The sequence below is a fragment of the Perognathus longimembris genome, chromosome 18, assembly GCF_023159225.1.
Source record: "Perognathus longimembris pacificus isolate PPM17 chromosome 18, ASM2315922v1, whole genome shotgun sequence".
In the NCBI taxonomy this organism is placed as follows: domain Eukaryota; kingdom Metazoa; phylum Chordata; class Mammalia; order Rodentia; family Heteromyidae; genus Perognathus; species Perognathus longimembris.
This window is the reverse complement of record NC_063178.1, coordinates 36,895,498-36,923,194: the sequence shown is the minus strand read 5'-3', so window position 1 is coordinate 36,923,194 and position 27,697 is coordinate 36,895,498. Positions and strand designations below refer to the sequence as shown.

The following is a 27,697-nucleotide window of genomic DNA, read 5'->3' as shown; positions in this document are numbered from 1 at the left end:
TCATACAGTTATCAGGAAAAGAGGAATAAGGACTGACATAGCAGATATTTATATTATTTGAGCTGAGAACACTGTAGTGAATGTATAGAGTGGTTGCTGAAAGCAGCTAAGAGAAGGCAGTAACCATTATGACATCAGCATTCACCCTTTCCCATGACCGCCTCTTAGAACCCTCTGAGGTAACGTCTCCATAGTTACAAAGTCCTTGTCTCAGAGCAGTTTTTTTTTTTTTTTTTTTTTTTTGGCCAGTCCTGGGCCTTGGACTCAGGGCCTGAGTACTGTCCCTGGCTTCTTCCCGCTCAAGGTTAGCACTCTGCCACTTGAGCCACAGCGCCGCTTCTGGCCGTTTTCTGTATATGTGGTGCTGGGGAATCGAACCTAGGGCCTCGTGTATCCGAGGCAGGCACTCTTGCCACTAGGCTATATCCCCAGCCCTCAGAGCAGTTTTGATGTGAGTCCTGACCCTGCTTTGACATTTACAACCCTCAAGGTAGGACAGATGGAAGGAGAGTTGCATAGTCTTCTATTGATGAGTAGATCTCAAATCAGAAGTGGGTAAGTACAAAATGAATATTGCTGGGCTCATCCTCAATACACTTGGACCGGAATCGAGCTGGACCAACCTAAAATGATTACCCAGTCTCCATTCCAACTCCATCTACAATGAGAATATGTGAGTACTCCTTCTGTCTTCCTGCCTGAAATTGGAGAAATGTGTTTTATCTGGAGAAAACATGTCTATTTCAGCTTGCAGAGGGCTTTGAACCCCAGGGCCAGAGTAAATTTACAATGCCGTATAAATAGATCATTGTAGCATATAATTAAGAAAACAATAGTAAAGCTATAGCTTTCCCAAGGATTGGAATTACCAATATAATTAAATAGATATTTTAGATAAAGAAAACCATATGAAATTGTGTAAAAATGCAAGTTAATGAAAAAAATTTAAGCAGAAAAACGTAATTTCTAGAAAGAACTGTGTAAACTTTCTAGTATATGAAATGTAGGTATTATAAAATGAGCCTAAATTTAAAAGCACATAAAATAAATATGTCAAGGATATCACTGAGAAAACAACTAAAAATACAAAGGTTGGACATAGTAATACACACTTTTATTCCAAGATACTCACTAACCTGAAGTAGGACCTGAAATCTGCCTGCACAAGAGAGCTATATTTAATCTGAAAATAAAACTAAATGCAAAAGTGGTAAGCATATAGCTTGAGGGATTGAGCAATTTCTAGAGACCATGAGGCTCTAAGCTCAGTGCCACCAAAAATCAGAAGAAAATAATAGACTCCATAAAATGATCAAATACTTGTGCAATTTTTGTATTGGGGAAGACCAGATGGAGAAAATACAGTATTTGAAAAGATTGTATCTATAAACTTGATGAGTATTCCAAAGCGTGCAAAAGATATAAATCACATATTCAAGAATCTCAGTGAGTGTAAATAGAATAAATGCGATGAAAACATATCCTAAGAAACTAGAGCTGAGAGTAAAAATTTAACACAATCTTCAAACTTATGAAATAAATTACATAAAAATGCAAAACTCCAATTCTAGTAGGGGTGGAAAACTTCTATCTGATGGGGTTCATGATAATTTTATCCATCCATAATGGAAATCAGTCTGTAAGTTCCTCATAAACTATAAAAACATTTATGATATGAATCAGTGCCACTACCTTGTGAGATTAAGGTCCACTGCATGCATACATGTAATGTGTCTAAATAAAGCCTTTGGAAAGCTAACATGTGCTACTAAGAACTTAAAAAATAAGTGACAAAATCCTGTATAATATAATGAGTATGCATGTATAATGGATGAGTGGCAACATCATTAGGAAGCTTTTTTTTTCTTCTGCTATTTTAAAGTATATATGCTGTTTAGTCCTTCATTTATTCTGTAATGCGTAATTTCAGATACCCAGTGCATGATGTTTGGTATAATGTACATCCAACACTGTAGCATTATACAAAATACTTTCACTGCTCTGAATTAGCTCTCTTCTCCAGGGCCTTTCAGGTCTGTGCATGGAATTTTGATCTAGTATATTTTGACAAGCAAAAAGCATAGCGTTGATTTCGGTGTCGATTGAGCCTTGTGATAGAGAAGTGTTCTCTCCATTACCACATGTTCTCAGACCAGTGCATCATGTGGAAAGAATCTTGATCTATGTTACCATGTTGAGTGTTGAGTAAAAATGAACATTTTGAAGCTGAAAGTTAAGAATGCAAAGGTGCAAATCAACTTCTGCATTGACCGTGACTTATTATCATTACTTTGTTGCACAATAGTGAAGGGATTCATTTTTAGAGGCCTCTGCACTTGAAACCTGCTTGGATCAACCAGTGATGTTCTGTAGCTGTTATGTGCATTGGGTGTGTGAAGAGATTTTCTGGGTGTGATGTATTAATAAATGGCTGACATCTCACTAGCATACATTGTTTTCTGGGCATTACTCTGTGGCCCTTGGCATGGCATCCTCTGAAGCAATCCAATTTCATCATCTCGAGTGGCTTTCAGGCAAATAGTTTCTTAACACAGGTATTGGACAAAATATATCCAAGTAACTTCATCCCTGGGGCCTCACTATCTGTCATCTTGGGGAGAATCATGGCACCTGAGATGAAGAAGGAGAATGTGCAAACATGTTTTCCAATCCATGTTTTTCTCCTGGATTCAAACCTGAGATTAATAATCCCAGTGAAGAGTGTTACACATTGTTCTTAAGTACTCACAAAAAGCGTCAATGAAAGAACGTGGCCTATAGTGTACATCTGTGAATACAAAGAATATATACACCTAACCCTATGGGCATAACTTCCAGCCAGAATTTCAGCTTAGCAAATGTTTCAGGGATGTGCCCTTAACTTTCACACTCCTTCTCTAGTTTCCTCTACCTGCAGGTCCTTGGCTGGCACTAGCTGCATTTCCACAATGAAGCACTGAGCACACATGGATGGGGATGAGATGATTGCTGGGATTTTCTGTCTCTACACTTTGGGAACCGATCGAAGTAACAGCGATGCTTCTAGGCAACAAGAGAATGAGCCATAAGTGACTCAGTATTTTATGTCCATGAACTGTTTTTGTTCTCAGGATGGACAAAAGCTGCGGGAACTTGGGTGCACACTTCAATATTCTCTGTCTTCTGTATCCAGACTGCCCATCCCTAATGCACCTGAAACAGCACCGTTTCATTATTTTATTTTGCATCTACTGTTGACTAATTTTCTGCCTGCTCATAGGAGAGGACTTTCGTTTCCTTCCATGTAGCTTCTTCATTCCAGAGATGAAATATGTTCACTCTATTCCAGAATACCTGCATCTTCTCAATCCCAGCTGTCACTGCAGGGTATAAAGTGATTTCAAACACCTGAGTCAGTAGCATGAGTTTTTTACTAAATGGCTGCATGCATATTTCTTTCCCCACAAGCTAGTGCTCTGAGAAGTTTTCTTTGGTATCACTTAAATTTGAGGGCACTGATTAAACATTCTTATTGTAGGCTGGTGGCTCATGTTCATAATCCTAACTACTTGAGAATAATATCTGAGGACAGAGATTTCAAGCCAGCCTGGGCATGAACATCTATAAGACTTTTATCTCCAATTATCCAGCCAAAAGCTGGAAGTGGAGCTGTGGCTCAAGTTGGCAGAGTGCTGACCTTAAGCAAAAAAAGCTAAAGGACAGTATCCATGCTCTGATCTCTCTCTCTCTTTCTCGTTCTCTCTCTCTCACTCTCTGTCTGCTAATATAGACACATTGAGTATTATAGTTTCAGCCAATGGATATTTTTGTTACCTACAGATATGAAGAGAACTACAGTATGATTAGTAAAATTTTGTGCATGCTACAAACTACAGATAGTAATATTTATCCCCAAAGTCTTTCTTATAGATAAGTGGGCCACTGCAATTAGAAATCAGAAGGTGAGCCATTTGATACAACTCTACATCCACTGATGTTATGACAAGGTTTCTTAATTTTTATACAGTACTTAGTGAAGTTTGTGGTTTTGTTTCTGAGATTTGGAGATGTCCTTGTAGTCATGGCCAAGGTAACACTGGTGGAGTCACTTAGTTCACAGATAGGAGATGTCTGTGATGTTTGTATGTTTGGTTCTCCACAGTTTGAGTGCAGAAGGCTGGGACACAATTGAATTCTGAAGCCTTCCTAATATGGGAGTGTGTTTGTTACCCAGATTTCCACTCTCAGAACAACTGAGAAATAGCTAGGTTGTTAAGGCCTGTTTGTAGCTCCAAAATCCTAGAGAAAAGATGAATTCTCCAATCCATGTGTTTCCAGCCAGGTGCTTGGGTGGTTTCTCTGCCATATTCCAAAAATGGTGCACTTCTTACTGGAAGAGGTTGCCAGCCAGATGGTGTTCTCTAAGAGGGAGATTTTCTTATTGGGGTACTCATGGCTCCCAGTGTTGCTTCAGAATTTCCCATCCTGTGGTGAATTTTCTCTGCATCTTGTGTTTGAGTCATCTAGCTGATACTATGTGGCTATAGGGCATCCCAGATAACTAACAAATCTTCAATTTAAGAGCATCTTTGAGAAGCAAAGTGTCATTTGAGGAAATTTCTATAATAAGGTCTTCTCACAGACCCATAACAGGTAACAGTTCTTTCTGCAGTATCAATCAGAACAAGAGCTTAAATATTGGGTAAGGAAATCATATCCTTATTTATGTAGCAAAATCAAAAGCATGCTTCAGAAGTTAAGGATAAAGAATAAAAGGAAAAAGACATTCTCAGACAAGCATAGTAAAGAGATAGGTCTCCACCAAGCTTATTCTAAAATAAACACTAAAGTAAGACTTTTAGTCCAAAAGATTATTATAAGAAGGTATAATACTTACAAATAAGAGTAACTTAGCAAGCTGAAACTGTTGTAATATTGTAAAAGTGGTAGCAAAATCATATACATAATTCTTATAAACAGGGAAAATTATTAATATAAGGATGTCTAGTAATTGCTATAGAAAATGTAAAATTGGAAATACAATATGACAAATGATAGGAGAAATGCAATGCCATTGCTGTTTCACTTGTGTTTTAATATTTTTGTTAAAATTTTAAAAGAAAAGGTTTAATCAAAAATTAAATGAAAAGAGTTCATTATAACATTTCCATACATTTACTTAGGAACTTATTTCAGAGCCCTCTATTAATTATATGTGCATTTTCTCTTTTTCGTTCATCCTCATCGTCACAAATAGTTGTTATCATTCCAAAATAGGTCATTGTAACCTATTTTAAGCCTCTCAATTGCCAGATAACCTGCCATAGGCAAATGAAATTTTAACCCACAAGTCAAAACAGAAGTATAAATTCAGTTACCACTGAAATCTCTAAGAAGAGAGATAATGGGAGAAGCTTCAATAAAACTGGAGAACAAGTAACATAATGGCAGTAATTAGTAATTAAGCTGTCAGCAATCACAAAACGGAAATGCAGGAAATTCTACAAATAAGAGCTGGAATCACTGAATTAATAAAACACTCAAGGCCAAATGATAGGTTGATTCTGAAACGCTCAATTCACCACCAACAGCATTCATTGACTGTAAGAAAGGAGTAGAAGAGAGGAATTCATCCAGAAGATGGCAGAGTGAGATCAAGGAACAACCTACACTCTCTCTGACCAAGCAGAGATTTAGGGTCCTAGCAGGTAATTCATGTGTACAGAGTCCCACCAACTAAGCTATAATTAAACATAGAGATATACTAAGTAAGAATATTATAAACCGATTGCTGAGCACAGTGGAATTACAAAACCCAAATCTCTAAAACCTCACTGCAATAAACCTGACAGATCCTCTGGGTCAGCAGCTACTACTGTAAGGTAGACTTTTCACAACAGCACTTGGAAAAGAGTCCAAATGATAAAGGCAAAGACACTCTTGCAATATGTATCAAATAGGCTGCTAGAATTTCTTGAAGTTCCTTATAGCTATTTTTCCTTTTTCTTTTCTTTTTATATAGCCATTTATTAGTGAGACCCTCTGCTACAGAACAAATAGCTCTCTGTAATCTATTTTAAGCCTCTGAATTGACTCTTTCTCTGACATGCTCCCTTGCTAGAGACATCATGCAGCAGCACCTATGTAAAAGCATTGGTGATTTGCACTATGGTGGGTACCAACATTCCTTTGTTGTCATCATCCCAGCATCTTCCACATCATCTCCTCTAAAGGCAGATCCAAAGCCTTCAAAACCTGCAGCTCCCATGTGGTTGCTGGCTCCCTGTTCTTTGGAACAGGATCATTTGTGTATTCAATACAACTTCTCCCGGGTCAATAAATTAGAGAAAAAAGTCTCTACTTGCTCTCTACCACTGTAATTCCCATGATGAACCTTTTTAATCTACATTTTCAGGAACAAAGATGTCAATGCGGTGTTGAGGAAACATTGATTTGTAAAGAATTTTTATCAGGAAATATCTCCCTGTGTCTGTGGTTACAGAGATAGAGTTTATCTTTTGTTATAGTTGAATTGGAAATACTATTGTTTCTTATTATGCTGATGATGACTTGAATATCCCATAAGATATTTTGTAATTTTAATCAGTACTATGCTTTATTTCACCCATCATACATACATGTGTGTGTACATATATATTTCCCTTTTCATTTTAATAATAAATGTAAGAATTTTTTTCTTTTTTCTTTTTATTTTACATTTTATTGTGAAGTAAAATGATCTTTGCTGTCTATAATCAAATACCTTCTGGATTAAATTGTTTCTTACATAGGCTTGTTCTTTTCTTCTCATTTCTTATTTCCATTTGGAAAATCATACGCAATTTATCTCTACTCTTGGCTTTTCACCATCCATTGAAAAAGAATTGACCACGTTTAACAGCACACGTATGTGTGAATGTAGCTTAGCTATATATTTCTCCACATTTTCACTAAACGTTCGCAATATATCACTCGAGCCACAGAGGTCCACTTCTCATATTTTGTTGCTTAATTAGACAAAGAGGATGCAATGAACTTCCCTACTTGAGCAAGCTTTAAACTGTGATTCTGGGATCCCAGTTTCCTGAGTAGCTATGCTTAAAGTTGTAAGTCACCTACAATGGGTTAACATTAGCTTTGTAATGAAATACCCAAGATTAAGTTATAGTAGTTTTATTTCTTGTCCTCTGAAATGCTTTATCTCACTAAATATGAAATGTGCAAAAATATTCTTTTGTTAAGCATAAATTGTACTTTGTCTAGATAATATGCAAATATCTCTTTGGTTGGGGAGTCAGAGAGGAGAGAAAGTGGGAGAAAAATGAGGGAAGAGAAAAAAATGTTCAATGAGAAATGTACTCATGGGGCTGGGAATGTAGCTTAGTGGTAGAGTGCTTTCCAAGCATCTATGAAATCCTGGGCTAGATTGCTCAGTAACACATAAACAGAAAAGGCCAGAATCCGTGCTGTGGCTCAAGTGGTAGAATGCTGCCTTGAGCTAAAGAACGACAAAAAAGAGATAAGTTTACATTGAAAATATGCTAACTGAAGCAAAGAATAGCTCAATGCTATTCTCTTCAAAGCACAGAGACATGGGATTTCTGGTCAACTGACTGTCTTGCAGAGGGATTTTCCTAAGGGAGCTTTAACATCTGTGTTACACAAGCTGTAGATTAAAGGGTTCATCATAGGAACCACAATGGTGTAAATCACAGAGGATATCGTCCCCTCATCCAGAGAACCAGGAGTGAAAGGTATGAGATACATAAATGCACAGGATCTGAAAAACAGAAATACAGCAGTTAGGTGGCCTGACAAGCCAGCCGGCAGCGAAGAGGAAATCCTGATTGAGGGGGCGAGGATTAAAGAAAAAGAAAGATAGATAAGAGAAAAAAGACAAGAGACAAAAGATGGGGTTCAGGAGGTCTGCATCTCGAGATTGTAACTCAAGACTGCAGCCAAGTTTATTCTTAACTTCCCGCTTATATGCAGTTTTGGAACCAGGTAATAGCATAGGGTTGTTAAAATTCAAGAACACAAAGAGGCTTTGAAGTTTGCAACATTTGATTACAGTAAACACAGGATGAGGTTGATTAACATAGGAATGTACTCCAGGGGACATAGCAAGGTGGACATAGCAAAGGACATAGCAAAGCAATTCCGGTTGGTGGCTGTGAACAAATGTCCTTGCATCTAGCATATCCTGGTGATAACAACACAGCCAGAGGTCAGACTGAATTTAGCTGCAAGTTTGGCTCCTGACAAGGTGGGAGCTGCAGGTAGTAAAGGCTTTGAATCTACCCTCAGTAGATTTTATCTTGAGGATGCTGAAAACAATGAACACCTAAGAGATAAAGATGATAGTACTGAACAAACTGATGTCTTTGGTCCCTCCAACGAGAACCTCTATCTTGGTTGCATAGCTGCTGGTGCAGGAGAGCTTGAGCATTGCCATAACATCACAGAAAAAGGGATTGATGGCATAGCATCACAGAAGGTCAGACTTAAGACAAATCCTTATTCAAGCAGGGAATCAGTGAACCCCATGAAGTATGAAGAAAATACAAGGTAGGAACACACTTTAGGGGACATGGCAGTGTTGTAGAGAAGTGAATGGCAGATGGCCACACAACAGTCATAAGCCATTGTTGTCAGCATGTAGCATTCAGTAAGGACAAAGAAACCAAAAAAGTAGAGCTGGACCATACATCCTGCATAAGAGATGGCATTCTTTTTCAGAAAAAAGTTCATCAACATTTTGGGGATAATCGCAGTAGAATAGCAAAGGTCTAGAAGATACAAATTAAAGAGGAAAAAGTTCCTGGGTGTGTGAAGATGTGAGTTCAATATAATTAAAATGATCAAATCATATTTCTCCCTGCCGGCTGGCCCGGAATCCTGACTGAGGGGCGGCGAGGATTAAGGAAAAGGAAAAATAAGGCAAAAGAAAAAAGACGAGACAAAGATGGGGTACGGGAGGTCTGCAGCCGTAAGGTTGAACCTCAAGACTACAGCAACAGTTTATTCTCACTCCCAGCTTATATGCAGTTTTGGAACCAGGGAATAGCATAGGATTGTTAAAATTCCAGAACATAAAGAGGCTTTGAAGTTTGCAACATTTGATTACAGTAGACACAGGACAAGGCTGATTAACATAGGAATCTACTCCAGCGGACATAGCAAGGTGGGGACATAGCAAAGCAATTCCGGATAGTGGCTGTGAACAATTGTCCTTTCCTTTAGCATCACAGTAAACACCGGACAAGGTTGATTAACATAGGAATCTACTCCAGCGGACATAGCAAGGTGGGGACATAGCAAGGTGGGGACATAGCAAAGCAATTCCCGATAGTGGCTGTGAACAATTGTCCTTGCCTTTAGCATATCCTGGTGGTAACAGCACAGCCAGAGGTCAGGAAGAGCTTAGCAGCTAGCTCGGCTCCTGACATTTCTCAAGGCAGTGACTAAATATATTACTAGGAACAGGATGAATAGGGGTATCTGCGAATCAGACTGGTCTATTAAACACACCAGAATAAATTCAGTCACAATGGCTTAATTTACAAGACCCATTCTCCTAGATCATTCTTCTGTAGAGAATCTGTGGACACATAAACAAGTGAAATAAGAAGACATTTAGAGGTTCTTAGAAAATAGTCACCCACAAATACTACATCCATTCTGTGAATATCTGGAACTCACTCACCCAGTGCATAAATCATGTCTTTAATTCTGTTTTCTAGGGAAATATCAAGCAACATAGTGTTTTCCTTATTATACGCTTAAACATAATATAGTTTAAACTATCACTCACAATCTACACAGCAAATCTCAATGTTTTCATATGGTAGATGAGAACATGGAGCTGGAGGGAGCTGAGATTTTCTCATCTTATCATCTCCTCATTGCTTCAAACCTCTCTTCAGTAGTCAAAGTAGAGACAGAAATCACAGCAACCATTTGCTAAACACTGAGACTGACCATAATCTAGTGGTGGTGTATGTATAAAAGTTGCTTCTATGTGATTCTTAGAAGGCTACACACAATTATTTAATGCAACTAATAAACAACTGTTAACCATAATGACCAATACCACATTTTGTTATTGGAAATTGCGGAGGGTTCATTTTAAGTTTATCTTCTCACTATATGTGTGCTCACATATTAAAAACACAGGAATATTCCTACAAGTGATGGACATATTCATTAGATATTGTATTAGATCATTTTGAACTATTATTTTGGGAAAAATGACAAGTTGTATGACATGTATATTATCTCTAATGTTAATAATATCTCAAGTTGGTAAATAGACAGATTACTTCCTAACATAAATAAAATTTTAAAACTTACCCTCTTTGGAAGAGAAAACTTTTTTCCTTCTTATAATGGTGATTTATCACTGTGGTCCTATCTTCGAGGGCACAACCTGAAACTCAGGGTTTCTTCTTCAGATTTGAAGATGAGGCTGCCTGAACGTAAGTATTCATTTATCTGCGCTACTGGACAGAATTTCTCATGAAAATGTGCAGGTGTCTAACAGATGTGGGAAACAAACAACTTTGCAATAAAAAATATTTGCGACCTAGGGGACACTAGAATGTTCACATGAGCTTAAAGACTTAGTGAAATTTAGAAGATAACTCAATCCCATCTCAGTGAAAAAACTAGATTTACTAAGACCATAAGGCTATTGCATTTACTCGGTAACATATAATGTGTCTTTTGTGCATAGGGAATCATTATTATGCAGAAGTATTACATTCTCTTTAGGGATTGTACATCCTTTGTACTGGATCAGTTATTGCATCTCCCTATCATTTTGGTCTCTTAAGGGACATTTATTTATTTTTAGCTCTTTTACTCTTTGTTTCCCTATCATTAATAGCAATGGTGACAACCAGATTCCATGACTTATATTTTAAACATTTTCAACTTCACATATTTTTTTAACCTGAGACATGTCTAAAATCAATTTTATTAGTTTGCATCACTTCTAAAGCTCTATATAACACTAAATGAATCCTGAATATTTTATCAAATCTGTAAATGTTATAAGAGTAAAGCGAGGAAAATTTCCAAGTATTATTAAGAAAGAATGAGGGTTATGGATGTAGGGGATCTATTCTGTGTTTGAATATTTTCCTGCATTTCCTGACTCCAATGCTTTGGATATACAATGTAGAATCTCTGTGTCTCCTTATTTTTGTAAATAGGGGTGGTCAAAATAATATTTCATTCTTCAACTCGAACATTGTTAAATAAAAAATTAAGAACTATGCTGCAAATAGTGTCCAGTATATGGGAAATAGGCTAATGTGAGTGAGGTACTCCATGTGGAATAGAATATGGAGGTTTTAGAACCAGTAATACACTTTTTTAGTCTAAAACAAGAAGGTAAAATACAATAAGAATGTTTAAGTTAGTGCTCCAAGACACAAAATAAACAAATCTAGTAGGGTATGTTTACTGAGGGGCTGGGAATATGGCCTAGTGATAAAGTGCTTGCCTCATGTACATTAAGCCCTGGGTTCAATTCCTCAGCATGATATATATACAAAAAGCCAGAAGTGGTGCCATGGCTCTAGTGGTAGAGTGATAGTCTTGAGAACAAAAAGAAGCCAAGGACAGTGCTCAGGCCCTGAGTTCAAGCCCCAGGACTGGCAAAAAAAAGTGTATTGAGAGAAAAATTATTTAATGCAACAACTAAACCTCTACATGAGTTTCAGAGATTTTCCAACCAATATCCTTGAATATTTGGACTTATAAAGGTATAAAGAAACTAGTATATCTCAAGGTCCTAGGGTTATATCTCAAAATTCGAGGAATTCATGCTAAGCATAATAAGCAAAACAATTGAAACTAAGTAATGCTGCTCTATCTCTATGCTAGTTGTTGGGTCTGCTTTCTCTCTGCTTTCTCTGCTCCGGCTCAAATGCTTATTCCTTTCTCTCTTATTACCCTCATATCGTCCTCTCCCCTAACCCTCGGCCTGCAGGTCTGTCAGGGTGAGACGTAGGGGTGGCTCCGGCCTGGCGTGCGCGCGACCCGTGTGGCAATGTGACCGCTATCCTACCCTGGGAGCTAACGTACATAGACCACGGAGTCGGCTTCTGAGAGCGAACTAACTTTATTGAGAGAGGGATAAGGGGAGATGATCCGGGGGAAGGGGGTTGGCCAGGATTCCGATAGGCCAAAAGGCTGTCACTTGACCTCCAAGGGGCTGGTCACTTGACCTCCAAGGGGCTACGTCACTCTGAGCGCGCCAAACCAGGGCGGGGCTGGTAGGCGCCAGGCTGGCTGCCAGCTAAGTCGGGGGTCTATTTGCCCAACCGGTTTCTCCGGATTCCAATGTAGAGAGGATGGAAGGGCCGCATTCCCCAGCTGGGGGAGGTGCCTCAGGCCCCTTCCATCCAGGGGAGAAAGATGGACCCCAACACTAGTAATAAGCAATGAGTAGTATACTGGGTGCCATGGTTAGTGGGAATAAAAAACTAGGTGCTGTATTCCAAAAGATAAAAAGATGTAATTGTGAAAAATGCTTAATCTTAGTATTTATTTTGTTATCAATAGTCAAAAATACTTCAATAGTTGATTGGAATTTGCCAGTAGGATACATTTTAAAAATAATCTTATACATACAGGCATATCAAAAAAACACATAGAAAATATGTTTGTAGAATTGATTGAAATGTTAATTAGCTTAATTGTTGGTTCATTTCAGACTGTATGATCCACATTACTAACTCAAACACTATGTTTTATCCTCATAAATATGATTTTTCTATCAATGCTATATTAAATGTGCTGTTATGTTAAAAGTAAGACATTAATCTTGGCTTTGAAATTGACTCTCCTTTAAAGAAAATAAAAATCTAGGTGCTTCTTTGTCATGGAGATTTATTCCTGTGTCTGCCAGATAAATTAATGCTAGCATCAAGACTTCAATCCCTCTGGTTTCAAAATGGAGCAGCCTAACCCTAATGTTGCACACTCCCTGGAAGTTATTTTTAAGCTATTGACTGTGGTTTGAAGTTATAACTCTTATTCTGTAAAGTAGCAATGGAAGATAAACAGTCTTTATTTTTGTTGCAATTGCCACCTGATGAGACACCTCAACATCTTATGCCTTTAATTATTCAAACCTTTCTGGGGCACACCTGGAAGTCAACTAGCTGGCCCTGCCTGTTTCTCAGTCTTGGGGCCACGTGTGGCTAAGATGGCAGCACCTAACAACAACGCGCAGCTGCTACAAGTGACTTTGGCTATAACCCAGAGGCGGTTCTGTGGGCTGTGATGCCCCGGCTCTTATGCCCTGAATGGACAGCTCATCCCTCCCCTTCCTGCTGATCTTAGACCTGATTGGCTCCTGTGCCTTATATTAGTGGCATGTACTTCCCCAATAAACGAGATCTTGCTATGACTTGATTGTCCTCTGGTGAGGGAGGGCTGGGTGTGGGCGGTCTGCTGACCCTTTCCTTTCTTGGCTTGTCTGGTCGTGGTGTGCCTTCCCCGTCTCTCCTGCGGTCTGGGGGAGAGTGGTGGGGGGGGCTAAAAACCCTGACACATCTGCTTGCTGCAAGGAGAGAACAAGCATGTTTGGTTTCATCCACCCTGCTCCCCCAGTATGTGTGTGTGTGTGTCCATCCGTGTCTGTGTGTGTGTCTGTGTGTGTTAGTGTGGGGGGGATCTTCCTGACCCTCGATTTCTCAAAGATTGAAGGTATTGTGATCTTCTGCTAGGAGTATCCTAATTATTACCAATGAGGGAAACCATAGATTCTGTGTTTCTTTGGATCTGGCATCACTTCACTTACTATCTTTTCCAAGTCTTTCCATTTCCTCAGGAATGGGGAATTGCGGAGGAGGGAAGGTAGGAGAAAAATGAGGGAGGAGGTAACCAGTTTGACAAGAAATGTAATCAATACCTTACATATTTAACTATAACCCCTCTGTACATTACCTTGACAATATTTTTTAAAGAAACTTCAAAAAATAGAATACTAGGACAAATATACCAAAATTTTCTGCTCTTTAACTATTAGCAGAGAATGACACTGTTCAGGATCAATATTTTCTCCTGTTCAGAGTTTTCCTCAAGGTAGCTTTAATGTCAGTCATCCTCAAGTTGTAGATTAAAGGGTTTGTCCAAGGGAAATGTGTTGATATAAAAAGACATCATTCATTGATAAAGCAGAGGTGGTTTTGAGGCTTTGGGACGTGCCCTCAGAAAAGCTGATATGGAAGATGCTGAAGAGGATGAAACCTTAGTAAATAAGGATTGTGACGCTGAGTACAAGGAGACTGATGCCAATCATAATGAAAACCTCCAGTTAATTGACACGTATACCACAAAGGAGAGCCCCAATGAAGGGAGGGTGTCACACAAGTAGTGGTTGATGGTGTTTGCCTCACCGAAGGTCATGTTCAGTAGGGGCCATAGCACTAGAAAATTCCATGAAGAAGGAACCAAGTCTAAGGTAGCAACATCGTTTGGGGGAAATGGCACTGTTATACAGAAATAGATTACAGATGTCCATATAGTAATCAGAGGCCATTGCTGTCAGCATATAATAGTCACATATAATAAAAATAATAAGACAGAAAAGTAAAGCTGGCTCATGTACACTCTGTAGGAGATGGTATTCTATTCTAGAATAGATATTCTATTCCCTGCTAGGCCTTCAACGTAAGCTCATGAAGATAAGTTTGGTCTTCAAAGACCCCATCATTGAGAAAGGAAGGAAATTTAGTGTTCATGTCAGAACTGCCGTGATCTCCTGCTAAGTAAAAAGTAGATCACTGATTTCACTTTCCATGTGGGGTTGGAAAATTAGATTGTAATGTGTGTGGGAAGCAGTGTGCTACCTCTTACATATCTCCACTGAGACCACTTGCTATGACCAAATTGACAATAGAATTTATTTATGATGACACAGGAGAGAAGGATGGGAGTACGCTATAGGAAATAAACTGTATTCACTTAGTCTTCCATAAATTAGAAGTACACTAATGTGTATGCTTCAGACTTTTTTCTAGTTAGAGGAGAAAGAAAAAGAAATGCTTGGCTTGATGAATACAGTAAGGAGACTAGTCACTCTTGTGGTCCACTAAGCTCTGCCCCTGAAGATTTTTCCATAAAAAATATATTCAGGTTTGTTTCCAAGCAAGGACCCACTAATAAGGATGATTAAACTTGCTCTGTCATAATTACAGACAAACTTTTACTAAAATGTTACCTGTATGATTAGCAGAAACCATAATGACTTATTATATTTTCATTTTTATAAATCACAGCACAGGCATCTTACATTCATGCCCAGGAGACAATAAATCCCTATTCGGAAGTTCACAGCTATTATCCTAGAGTAGGAGGTAAATACAGAAACCAAAAGGAGCTCTTTGGGGGCCTTTCTAATTAGGACTAAAAGAATTAGAAGTCTTAAACAAATTACATGTGATGGATGATTTTGTAACTCTGGCAACAAGTCTGGAAGTATTATTATTCTCCTGTTGGCCGATGTATTATTCAAAGTTTGATTTCTATTTCCTGGTTATTCTCAGGCACCTTAATTGTGAGAGTTATATTATGACATTTTTGCCAATCAATGGGGAAGATTCTATAACTGGATGTGGTCAGCACTAACAACTCCAAAGCCAGTTCATCCTACAGAACAAAGGCAGGTGAGATTCATAAGAGAGATGAGTACTGATTTCCTTGAGTACTAGACAGGTCAGTTAATATCATCTCCATTACTTTTGGTCACTGTGGACCATGAAATGAATGAAAAATGAGAATTAATCTATGGAATAATAATAATGAATAGTATGGAACTCTGCTGCCTCACAGCGTGTCCTCTTAAACTCAGTGCATGCCCTCATCTTTCGTTGGGTAGCAAGACCAAGAAGAATAGCTCCAAGTGACATGAAGGAAATGAGAGTGTCAGTGAAGGCAAAATTTGTTCTTTTCTTTATATGATCTATGTAGAGAGAATTTGCATGTCATAAAATTACAGAAACATCAGTACAAATATCACCTGTACTGAAGTCATGTGTTCCTTTCACGTCTCCATGTAAGATGTTTGAAAGAACATTCACCAACTTTGCTTCGTTTTCCATCTAGCAAGAAAAACACATAGAAAACTGTGTAAAAAACATTGATGTTTATGATTAATTATAAACATTAAGCTACCACATCTCTCCTCTATACCTGTTATCATTTAGACAGACATCACTGATTTGAGGGAATCCTTTCTAGGAAGAATGTCTGTATGATTTGCTGTTCTACAGCAATTTCCTGTTTTATTCTGATCATCAGAAGGGAATAGAGTAGTGAAAACATGAATAAGGAACAGAATTGAAGACATTTTGAGAGACACATCTCCACAGACTCAGTACATCAGTAGGGAGTGTTTTACTTTAGCCACACCACTTCCTAAATCTCTAGGCAGGACAATAATAAAGGTTTTTCACAGTCAGCTCATGTAAAAATAGAAAACGATAGAGTCACTGGAATGTAGATAAGTAGGATAAGACTCATCATTCAGACATCATAAACAAAAAGGGAAATACTGAAATTGTACCAGTCGTCTATTATTGAAAGATTGAAGGCAGGGATTTGGGAAACCTCTTAATGCATTACTCTGTCATTTCAGATTTACAATGATGAGAATACTGGGTTGAAATTGACTCCTTGACTGAGTTTATTCTAGCTAGATTAACAGATCAACCAGAACTCTAACTAACCCTCTTTAACATATTTCTAATAATCTATATTGTCACCATAGTGGGTAATCTAGGCTTGAGCACTATTATTGTTCTAAATTCTCACCTCCACACTCCCATGTACTATTTCATCTTCAACCTCTCCTTTACTGATCTCTGTTACTCTTCTGTTTTCACTCCCCAAATGTTGATGAAATTCGTTTTAAAGAAGAATGTCATTTCCTACATTGGGTACAAATTTCAGCTCTTTTTCTTTCTCATTTTTGTAACACCTAAATGCTACATGTTGACCTCGATTTCCTATGATCGGTATGTGGCCATGTGTAATCCATTATTGTATAAGATAACCGTGTCCCAACAAGTCTGTTCTGGGCTGTCTTTTCCTGCCTACACAATGGGCTTTGCTGGAGCCATGGCCAACACGGGCTGCATGCTTAGACTGACCTTTTGCAATGTTAAGGTCATCAACCACTACTAGTGCTTTCTTTTTTTTTTCTTTTTTTTTTTTTGATGATTCCATAGAATGCAGTTTATTAAAGTTTATATATATATATGTTTTTTATTATCAAACTGAATTAAAGAGAGGTTACAGTTTCATACAGTTTCTTGTACTGTTTCTTATTTCATGCCTCATTACCCCCTCCCCCCTTCCATTCCCCGCCCCCCATAAGTTGTTCAGTTCATTCACACCAAACAGTTTCGCAAGTATTGCTTTAGTAGTTGTTTGTCTTTTTTTTACCCTGTGTCTCTCGATTTTGGTATTCCCTTCCAATTTCCTAGTTCTAATACCAGTATACCCGGTGTCCAATATACGCAGATGAGATACAGAGAAAGTGTAGGTACAACCACAGGAAGGTGATACAGGATGATCATCAATAATAGAGACTACAGTTACATATGGCACGTTGAAAGTAGTTACAACTGTGATATAACAATCGTTTCCATATCATGGAGTTCATTTCACTTAGCATTATCTTATGTGTTAGTAAGGGTATAGCTATTGGGCTCCTGTGATCTTCTGCTGTGACTTGCCCAAACCTGTGCTACTTATTCCCTAAAAGGGAGACCATAGAGTCCATGTATCTTGGGGTCTGGCTCACTTCACTTAGTACAACTTTTTCCAAGTCCTTCCATTTCCTTACAAATGGAGCAATGTCATTCTTTCTGATAGAGGCATAAAATTCCATTTTGGATGTGTACCACATTTTCCTGATCCATTCTTCTACTGAGGGGCATCTGGGTTGGTTCCAGATTCTAGCTATGACAAATTGTTCTGCGATGAACATTCTTGTGCTGGTGGCTTTAGTATGATTTTGTTTATGGTCTTTTGGATAGATCCCCAAAAGTGTGGCTGCTGGGTCATAGGGGAGTTCTATGTTTAGCCTTCTGAGGAATCTCCATACTGCTTGCCAGAGTGGCATAACCAGTTTACATTCCAACCAACAATGAAGTAGGGTTTGCTTTTGGCCACATCGCCTCCAACGGTTGCTATTGTTAGTTTTCTTGATATAGGTCATTCTTACTGGGGTGAGATGGAATCTCAATGTTGTTTTGATTTGCATTTCTTTTATGGCCAGTGATGTAGAGCACTTTTTCATATGTCCCTTGGCCATTCTCATTTCCTCATCAGAGAAGTCTCTTTTCAAGTCTCTAGCCCACTTGATGAGGTGTCTATTGGTTCTTTGTGGTTTTGTTTTGGAGGAAGGTAATTTTTTTAGTTCTGCATATATTTTAGATATGAGGCCTTTGTCTTCTCCCAATCTGTGGGCTTTCTGTTTATCTTGCAAGATATGTCCTTTGCCCTGTAGAAGCTCTGCAGTTTGATGCAGTCCCATTTGTGTAACCTTTCTTTAATTTGTAGCATTTCTGGGTCTTTGTTAAGAAAGTTTTGTCCTGTGCCAAAGTGCTCAAGTGTTTCTCCTACTCCTTCTATTAGTGTTTTCATGGTGTCTGTTTTGATTTCTAGGTCTTTGATCCATTTCAAATTGATTTTGGTGCAGAGTGATATGTAAGGATTTAGTTTTAGTTTGTTGCATGTGTTGAACCAGCTTTGCCAGCACCATTTGTTAAAGAGGCTATCTTTCTTACAGACTATTGTTTTAGCTCCTTTATCAAAGATTAATTAGGCGTAGTTCTGTGGGTTCATTTCTGGGTATTCAATTTTGTTCCATTGGTCTTCAGGCCTGTTCCGGTGCCAATACCAAGCTATTTTTATTACTACATCTTTATAATACAGCTTGAAGTTGGGTATTGTAATTCCTCCTGCACCGTTCTTTCTGCTTAGGATTGTTTTTGCTATTCTAGGGCTTTTATTGTTCCATATGAATTTCTGGATTGCTTCGTCTATTTCATTAAAGAATGGTGTTGGGATATTAACGGGTATTGCATTGAATTTGTAGATATCCTTTGGCAATATTGCCATTTTGGTTATATTAATCCTCTCAATCCAGGAGCATGGGAGGTTTTTCCATTTCCTTAGTTCTGGCTTAATTTCATTTTTCATGTTTTTAAAGTTCTCATCTTAGAGGTCTTTCACTTCTTTGGTTAAGGTTATTCCTAGGTATTTTATGTTTTTTGAGGCTATTGCAAAAGGAGTTGTTTTCGTGATTTCCGCCTCGGTCTTTGGGTCGTAAGCATAGAGAAAGGCCGTTGATTTTTGAGGGTTTATTTTATATCCTGCAACTTTGCCAAAGTTTTGGATCAGCTCTAGTAGCTTGGGGGTAGAGTCCATAGGGTTCTTTAGGTATAGGATCATGTCATCTGTAAAGAGAGAAAGTTTAACTACATCTTTTCGTATTTGAATTCCCTTTATATTTTCTTCTTGCCTAATTGTTCTGGCTAGGAATTCTAGTACTATGTTGAAGAGAAGGGGAGAGAGTGGACATCCCTGTCTTGTTCCTTATTTTAAAGGGAATGGCTTTAGTTTTTCACCATTGAGAGTTATGCTTGCTGTTGGTTTATCATAAACTGCCTTGATTATATTCAGGAATGTTCCCTGGATTCCCAATTTTTCCAGGGCTTTTAGCAAAAATGGGTGCTGTATTTTATCAAACTCTTTCTCCACATCAAGTGTTATAACCATGTGGTTCTTTACCTTGCTCCGTTTGATGTGGTGAATTGCATTAATTGACTTGCGTATATTGGACCAACTTTGTATCCCTGGGATGAATCCAGTTTGACCGTGGTGTATGATTTTTTTGATGACCTGTTGAAGTCTATTGGCCAGAATTTTGTTGAGAATGTTTGAGTCAATGTTCATCAGGGAAATCGTTCTATAGTCTTCTTTCCTTGATGAGTCCCTGCCTGGTTTGGGGATGAGGGTTATACTGGCTTCATAGAAAGTGTCTGGTAGTGAACTGTCTCTTTAAATTTCATTGAAGAGTTTGAGAAATATTGGTCTGAGTTCTGTTTTGAAGGCATTGTAGAATTCTGCTGTGAATCCATATGGACCTGGGCTTTTCTTGGGTGGGAGATCACTTATTGCTGTTTCTATTTCAATACTGGATATGGGTCTGCTTAAAAGGTTTAAATGTTCATGGTTGAGTTTGGGGATATGAACTTTTTCTAGAAAATCATCCATTTCTTCCGAGTTCTTGAATTTGTTGCCATAATGGTTAACAAAATAGTCCCTTATTATGGTCTGAATTTTGCTTGTTTCTGTTGTGATGTTACCTGATTCATCTCTTATCTTGTTTATGTGAGTGTGCTGCCTTCGTTTTCTGGTCATGTTTGCTATGGGTCTGTCTATCTTGTTGAATTTTTCAAAGAACCAACTCTTTGTTTTGTTGATTCTTTCAATGGTTTTTTCATCTCTAATTGATTTAATTCTGATTTGATTTTAATTATTTGCTTCTGTCTATTGACTTGGGGTTTGGCTTGTTGTTCTCTTTCAAGTAAATTAAGGTGATTCCTTAAAGGATTGAGTTGCTGTTTCTCCAGTTTGTTGGTGTATGCATTCAGAGATATAAATTTTCCTCTGAGTACTGCCTTTACTGTGTCCGAAAGGAGCTGGTACTTTGTGTCCTCAACTTAGTTGAGTTCCATAAATATTTTAATTCACGTTTTAATTTCTTCAGTGACCCACTGATGGTTCAGCAGTGTGTTGTTTAGTCTCCATGAACTGTAGGATTTTCTGTGGTGGCTGTTTGAGTTGAGCTCTAATTTTATTCCATTGTGGTCTGAGAGAATGCAGGGAATGGTTGTGATACTTCTGAATTTGTACAGATTTTCTTTGTGCCCTAAGATGTGATCTATTTTGGAGAATGTTCAATGTGCCGCTGAGAAGAATGTGGATTCTGTTGTTGCAGTGTGGAATATTCTGTAGATGTTGATTAAGACTAGTTGGTCTATGCAATTGTTTAGTTCTGTGGTTTCTTTGTTCAGTTTTTGGCTTGTTGATCTATCCAGAGGTGATAGTGGAATGATAAAGTCCTCAACTATCAAAGTGTTTGGGTCTTTGAGTGTTTTTAGAGTCAGTAGTGTTTGTTTGATGAAGTTGGGTGCTCCTGTATTTGGGGTGTAGATATTTAGGATGATTATATCTTCCTGTAGGAGAGATCCCTTTACTAGTATGTAGTAACCTTCTTTGTCTCTTCTTACCTTTTTTAATTTGGATTCGATTTTGTCTGATACTAGGATTGCAACTCCGGCCTGTTTATAGGGGCCATTTGCTTGATAGATTTGATTCCAGCCTTTCACTTTTAGAAGATGTTTACTTTTTCTGGATAGATGTGTCTTTTGGAGGCAGCAGAAAGATGGATCTTGATTTTTGACTCAACTTATGAGCCTATATCGTTTGATTGGAGTATTAAGTCCATTAATGTTGACAGTTAGGATTGAGAGCTGACCATTTGTGCCTTTCATTATCCCTATTTTGCTAAAGGCTGAGTCTTCCCATTTGTTGATCTGATATTCTGGTTTAGTATTTAGGGTTCATTTCTCTGTCTGCATTGGGATCTTGATTATTTTCCCTGTATAGTACATCTTTGAGGATTTTTTTGTGAAGCTGGTTTGGTGGAGATATATTGTTTCAGTTTTTCCTTACTGTGGAAGACGTTTATTTGACCTTCGACTATGAATGTGAGTTTAGCTGCTTACATTATTCTTGGTTGGTAGTTATTTTTATATAGGATTTGCATACCTCATTCAAGGCTCTCCTTGCTTTCATGGTTTCTGCGGAGAAGTCTTGGGTAATTCTGATTGATGTTCCTCTGTATGTGATTGTTTTCTTCTCCCTAACAGCTTTAAGGATTCTTTCCTTGGACTCTGTTGATCCTGTTTTGATCACAATGTGTCAGTGGGATATCCTATTCTGGTCTAGTCGGTTTGGGGTTCTTCTACATGCTTCTTGTATCTGTATAGGCCTATCCTTGTGGATATTTGGGAAGTTCTTGGCTAATATTCTGTTAAATAAGTTGCCTATTCCATTAACTTCCTTCTCCAGATTTTCCTCAACACCTGTTATCCTTAAATTGGGCTTTCTGATTGTATCTTGAATCTCCTGGAGCGATCTGTTTTTTCAATTGGATTGGTTTTGTATTGCTTTTTTAATCTTTCTCCATAGATTCTAGGGCATCTTCAGCTCCTGGGATTCAATCCTCTGCTTCAGTTAGTCTTGACTGTAGGTTAGCTACTTGTTTTTGAATCTCTTTTCTTTCTGACTGGTCTTTCCTGATGATTTCCATGTCCTTGCTATAATTATCTCTTAGGTTCTGCATGGACTTCTTTACTTTATTAACTTCATTAATTTGGTTTTGAGTGCTGTCTCTCAACTCTTTTAGCTGGGTAGTTACCTTTTCATTTGATTCTTGAAGTTCATTTATCTTTTTATTTGTGGAGGCCATGAAATACCTCCACATGCTCTAGAATCATTGACTGAAGAGATTCAAACTTTTCATTTATCATGTTTATCAGTATACTTTGTAGAGCATTTTGAGGGTTCTCTTCTATGTCTTTGACTCCTCTGCTTCCTGCTTGTTTTGAGTGGGAGATAATACTCCATTGTTTGCTATCTTTCTTGTGTTTCTTCTGCCCATTTGGATTGGGAATGCCAATCTACAGGCACCTGTGAGCACCATTTAAGACCCAAAGCAGACCTTACCAAGCACTGTTGTGCAAATCTTAGAAGTTCACAATTATGTATGGATATCTTTTATACCTGTGTATAAAATTATATTTGGTGTTCCTAAAGAATACAATTTCAATGTAACAACCAATCCTGAGCCCTGTATTCAGTAGGTACTTATTTACTGTTACAACCCTATGAGCATTTCTTGTGCTTATATTAAGTTCTTTTTGGACTGGCTTTCTCTATGAACCCCATTGATTCACTCGGAATAAACAGGGATACCCTCTATCCAGTAACCAGGAGTCAATGGAATCTGGAGGTCCTAGAAGTAAGTCAGGAGGGTAAGTTAGAGGTAGTAAAGAGAATAGAGTAAAATGTATGGGGGGTGATGATTTTGGTTTAGTTTCAGTGACATGGAAATGTGGAGGAGAGTAGAATCAGTAGAAAGAACAAGGTTAAAATGATAGACAATGCAGAGTTAGCAGTAAAGAGTGGAGGTGTTATTTATAGGAAAGTAATTTTTAAAATGCAAATAGAGAGGTAAAGAAAAAATACTGGAAGACAGATGCACATAACAGAGAAAAAATATTTAAAAAAATAAAAAGGAAAAAAGAAACAATCAGGAAAAAAAAACAACCAAAAACAAAGAAAAAAGAACTTGATAGAACCAACGGGTAAAAATGGAAAACAAAAACAAATCAATGACGTTTCAGAAATAAAAATATATTTAAAAAAGAAAGCTTAAAAAAGGTTTGAGGAAAAATAAAAAAAATAAAAAGGAGTCTTCCTTGTTTCGGTGGGCTTTCTACAGAATCTGGTTTCCTTGTGATGGTCTGCAGTTTATTCTGCCGCTTGGCTGGTTTGACTTTCTTTCAGTTCGCAGGGAGTGGATCTGCTCTGACCCTCTTCCCCTGTCAGTGAAATCCTGGGTCTCTGTGGTTCCTACACCTTGAAGGTAAGACTTGGGCGTCCTCTATAGGTGGTGGACGTGAACAGTCTTGGGAACCGTGGCTCCACCCATCTGCTCTAGGTCCACTGCCTTTAATGCCTGGCTTTGAATAGCCTGTGGACTCAGCAGGACGGGGTGCCTCTGCTCTGGTTTACGCAGCTGAGATTTGCTTGCCTAGGGGTGGTTCCTCCCTCCTGGGTGGGGCAGCCTCCTGGGTAGAGCAGGGTATGCAAGTCAGCTCCATTTCGGGCTGGGAATTGGGCTTCTGAACGGGACCGTTCTCTGTCTCAAGAACTGTTTGTTCTCCCATGTGGCTGTTCTGTGCCACTGATACGGTAGCTGCTCGCTGCTTTTGCTTTTAATTGAGGAATTCTGGCGGTCTGTGCAGGCCACCTCGAGCTGAGCCAAGGCCCAGGACAAGCCCCACCCCCACCTGGGCAGGGGTCATACTCCTGGGTGGAGCTGGCTGTCACTGGTCAGTCCCTGTTGCCCTTCTCAAAGTTGGCCGCTTTGTTCTTGCTTTCCCCAGGCGGGCTTTAGCTCCAGTCTGGTCTGACCCTCTGCCAGTGTCAAAGATGGCACTTTGCTCTGGCAGTGGGGGAAGGAGATGCTCTGTGGGTGCAAGTGAGAGTGTCTTTCATGGGGGTACTCATGCTTTCTCTGTGATTTTGGCCTGTCTGCTCAGGTTGTGATCTGTCTGTATGCCGGCTTCTGGAGGATTTCTCCCCGGTCTTCTTGAGTGCTTTAGCTGCGTGGAGTGTGGGGCACTGTGCCGGTGCCGGCACTGGCATGGTGGCGGGATGCCACCTGGAGCTCAAATCCGTGTTTTAAGACCAGCAAAGTCAATTTTTCCTTCCTGGCTAGAATCCCTGTACTGTTATAACTTACTTTTGCTATCTTTCTAGGGGTAAAAGTTTCTGTGGGATGGAAAAACTGCAATGTTGGAGGGAGCTCAGCTAGGGATCTGCTGCTCCTCCGCCGTCTTCCCAGAATTCCTACTAGTGCTTTCTTGTACCAGCACCTATGTCAATGAGATTGTAGTCATCATTGTTGCAGGCATTAACATCTCAAATTCCAGTTGTACCATCTTATTTCTCATGTTTTTAACATCAGTACCCTTCTCCAAATTAAATCCATTCAAGGAACAGAGAAAGCCTTCAGTACCTGTACTTCTCACATAATGGTTATTTTGCTATTTTTTTAAATTTGCGTCATTCATGTATCTTAAATACTCTTTTGGATCTATGGAGCAGGGAATCTTTTCTTCTGTTTTCTACACTAATGTTGGTCCCATGCTCAATCCTTTGATTTATAGTTTGAGGAACAAGGATGTCAAAGTAGGATTGAAAAACGCTCTGGTAAAAATTCAAAGGGGAGACATATTTAGTTAGAAGCAATAATGAGGCAACCAGTCACAAATTTTATTCATTTTTTAACCTTTATCTATGAAAAGGTTTTTATTTAGAAACATGTGAACCTACAAATGATGGCGTGTGTTGTTTAGTTGGCTTTTCTTTTCCAGTATAGCTAGTATTATTTTTCTGTGTTTTTAGTATATCCAACTTATATGCTTCATAGTGAATAACAGATCCCTACAAGAGCATAAGGATTTGATTACTTCTTTATTACCAACCATGAAAAGGCAAAGATAGAATCAGATCCTATTTGTCTTATATTTAATTCTATTTTTCTTAACTTTTTTCTTTGCTATATTACAGTTTTGTTTGCTTTGAGAAAGGTGAATGTGGCCCACATTCTAGTTACTTCTGAAAGTATTATTCAATTTATTATTGAAGGGCATATATGTACTCCTCACCTTTTATTGTCAAAGGCAGCTTTACTGGAAGGTTCAGAAGGAGTACATGTGCATTTTAGATTTCAAGAAGGACCCATATTAGTTCCTATTGTAAATCTTGAATTCCTTACTTGCAAGTGTGGCAACCAGTATGAAAAGGAATGGATAGTTTTTGTTAAGAATCTTAAAATATTATTTTCCAGCATGGAAACACCAAATATTGAATCATTAGAAATACTTCATCCAATTTAGATGTACCCAATAAAGTTTATCATTAAAAAAAGTATCTTGGTGATGCTGAACTCTACTTGTACTTTTCCCCATATCAATCTGTATAATGCTGAAGTCACAAACCATACTTAAAACACAGGCTGTTTTACTTAATTTCTTGAATCTACTACTGCTTTTTTCATCTGCATATTTAGAATGTTAGACATATTTAAAATTTAAAAATATCTTATTGGATAATGTCAAGAAAAATTTACCATAATAACGGATATAACACATTACAATAACATGTTAAAATTAATAACACATTTATTGCTGAGAAGGATCATATGAAATTTATTTTCAGTAAAACATTTACCTCTGTTTAAATTGAAGGAAGTTTTGACACCCATGAATAAAATTTAGATGTGTATCTATATGCAAAACTTTTAGACTAATCTTTCTTTCACATTAAAAATCATTAACAATATACTATTTGGGCTTGAAAATTGAAATAAATTGCATATCAAAACTTGAAAAATGCATTAACTAGTCAGTGCTCGGGGAAGTGACTACAGTCCTAGCAGAAGTTCACTTCAATCTGAGTTTGAGACCATCCTAGGCAGTATTGAGATTGACAGATCCACTCTATAGAACCATATTAAGACTAACTATCTTTGGGTGAAATTTCATAGCTTTTCTTTCAAATGGTTCTCCTTTCCTTCACTTCTCCCATCCCTTCTCTTCCCTTGAAACAAAAGCTTGACTATCAGACATCAACTTCAATATATGAATTTAGAGTCTCTTTCCATTTTATTTTACTTTGACAATAAATATTTTTCCTCTTACAACATTAGCCATATGTTCACGTTTTGAATATATGGCACTTTTCTGAGCATTTTAACAATTCAATATCACATCCTCCATTTTACTTATAATATCTGTTAGTTCAGTGTGTATTTTATGTGTATTCTGTATTTTATTTGATAATATGATATGATTTAATTCTGTTGAGTTAAATTACCACTAATTTCTTTAAGAGTAGATGTTTTCATTTTTCAAAAAGTAAAGAAAGATGAAAATACTCCATGATGTGTCTCAGTTAAAGGGATGACCATTTGACATACTTTGCTGTAACTGAATGTGACAATTATACAGACAAAGAAGGGAAAGTATTAGAGAATTCTGCGATGTAAGGACTAGGCTGGGATCTTTCTGTATTCATTCGTTTCTCCATAGGTGCATTGATGTTACTAAAGGTGTAACAATGACCTTCATCATAAGCTCCAGCCTAGAACATAAGCTCTAGCTTAGACACAGGACTTTCTGAAATATGATTTGACATGTTGTAATTTGGGGACAAAACCAATTTTTGTATCACCTTAATAAGAGTTCTTAATATTTTCATAGAAGAAACATACTTTAATGAATTTCTAACACTTCCTAGGGAGGCCTGGTCTCTGACTCCCAAACTCGAGTCTTAGGATGGACAAATCAGCTATGGGAAAATCTTGTAAAATTAACCACTTGCTAAGTCATGAGTAGACAGATAGCTGGTTGACCATTTCAAGACATTGTGGAGGAATGACCCTCCATAAAGTATGTATGGAGGTAGTCTAGTATTCAGACCTGAGCACAGCAACCCATCCCTTGACATAGGGAGTCTCCATTAACACAGACATGTGGGCACCACCACTCCTCAATAATCCAGTCCTACTCTGGTGCTGCATATCCAACAGGAGGTTGGGGAAAATATGAGACACCTACAAGAGTGGGTTAATAAGGTTAACTCCTACACACATCATGTTCAACGCCAAGAATCAGGAGACATTCTGGACGGGAAAGAGACAACAGGATAGGAGCACAGGGTGGAATCATCAGGGGAACCACTTAAAAGATGAGTGGCTGTCACCCACACTGGAAACTCCCCGAATGGAAGATATGGGGGCATAGTCACCCTACAGCTCACTAAATTC

General features: G+C 38.2%; 2 pseudogenes; one reads left to right on the top strand and one right to left on the bottom strand.

The window, feature by feature from the left end:
• Positions 1-7,584: 7,584 nt before the first annotated feature.
• On the bottom strand, positions 7,585-9,740 carry LOC125366944 (annotated as a pseudogene).
• A 4,478-nt stretch (positions 9,741-14,218) lies between these two features.
• On the top strand, positions 14,219-25,110 carry LOC125366943 (annotated as a pseudogene).
• Positions 25,111-27,697: the final 2,587 nt, after the last annotated feature.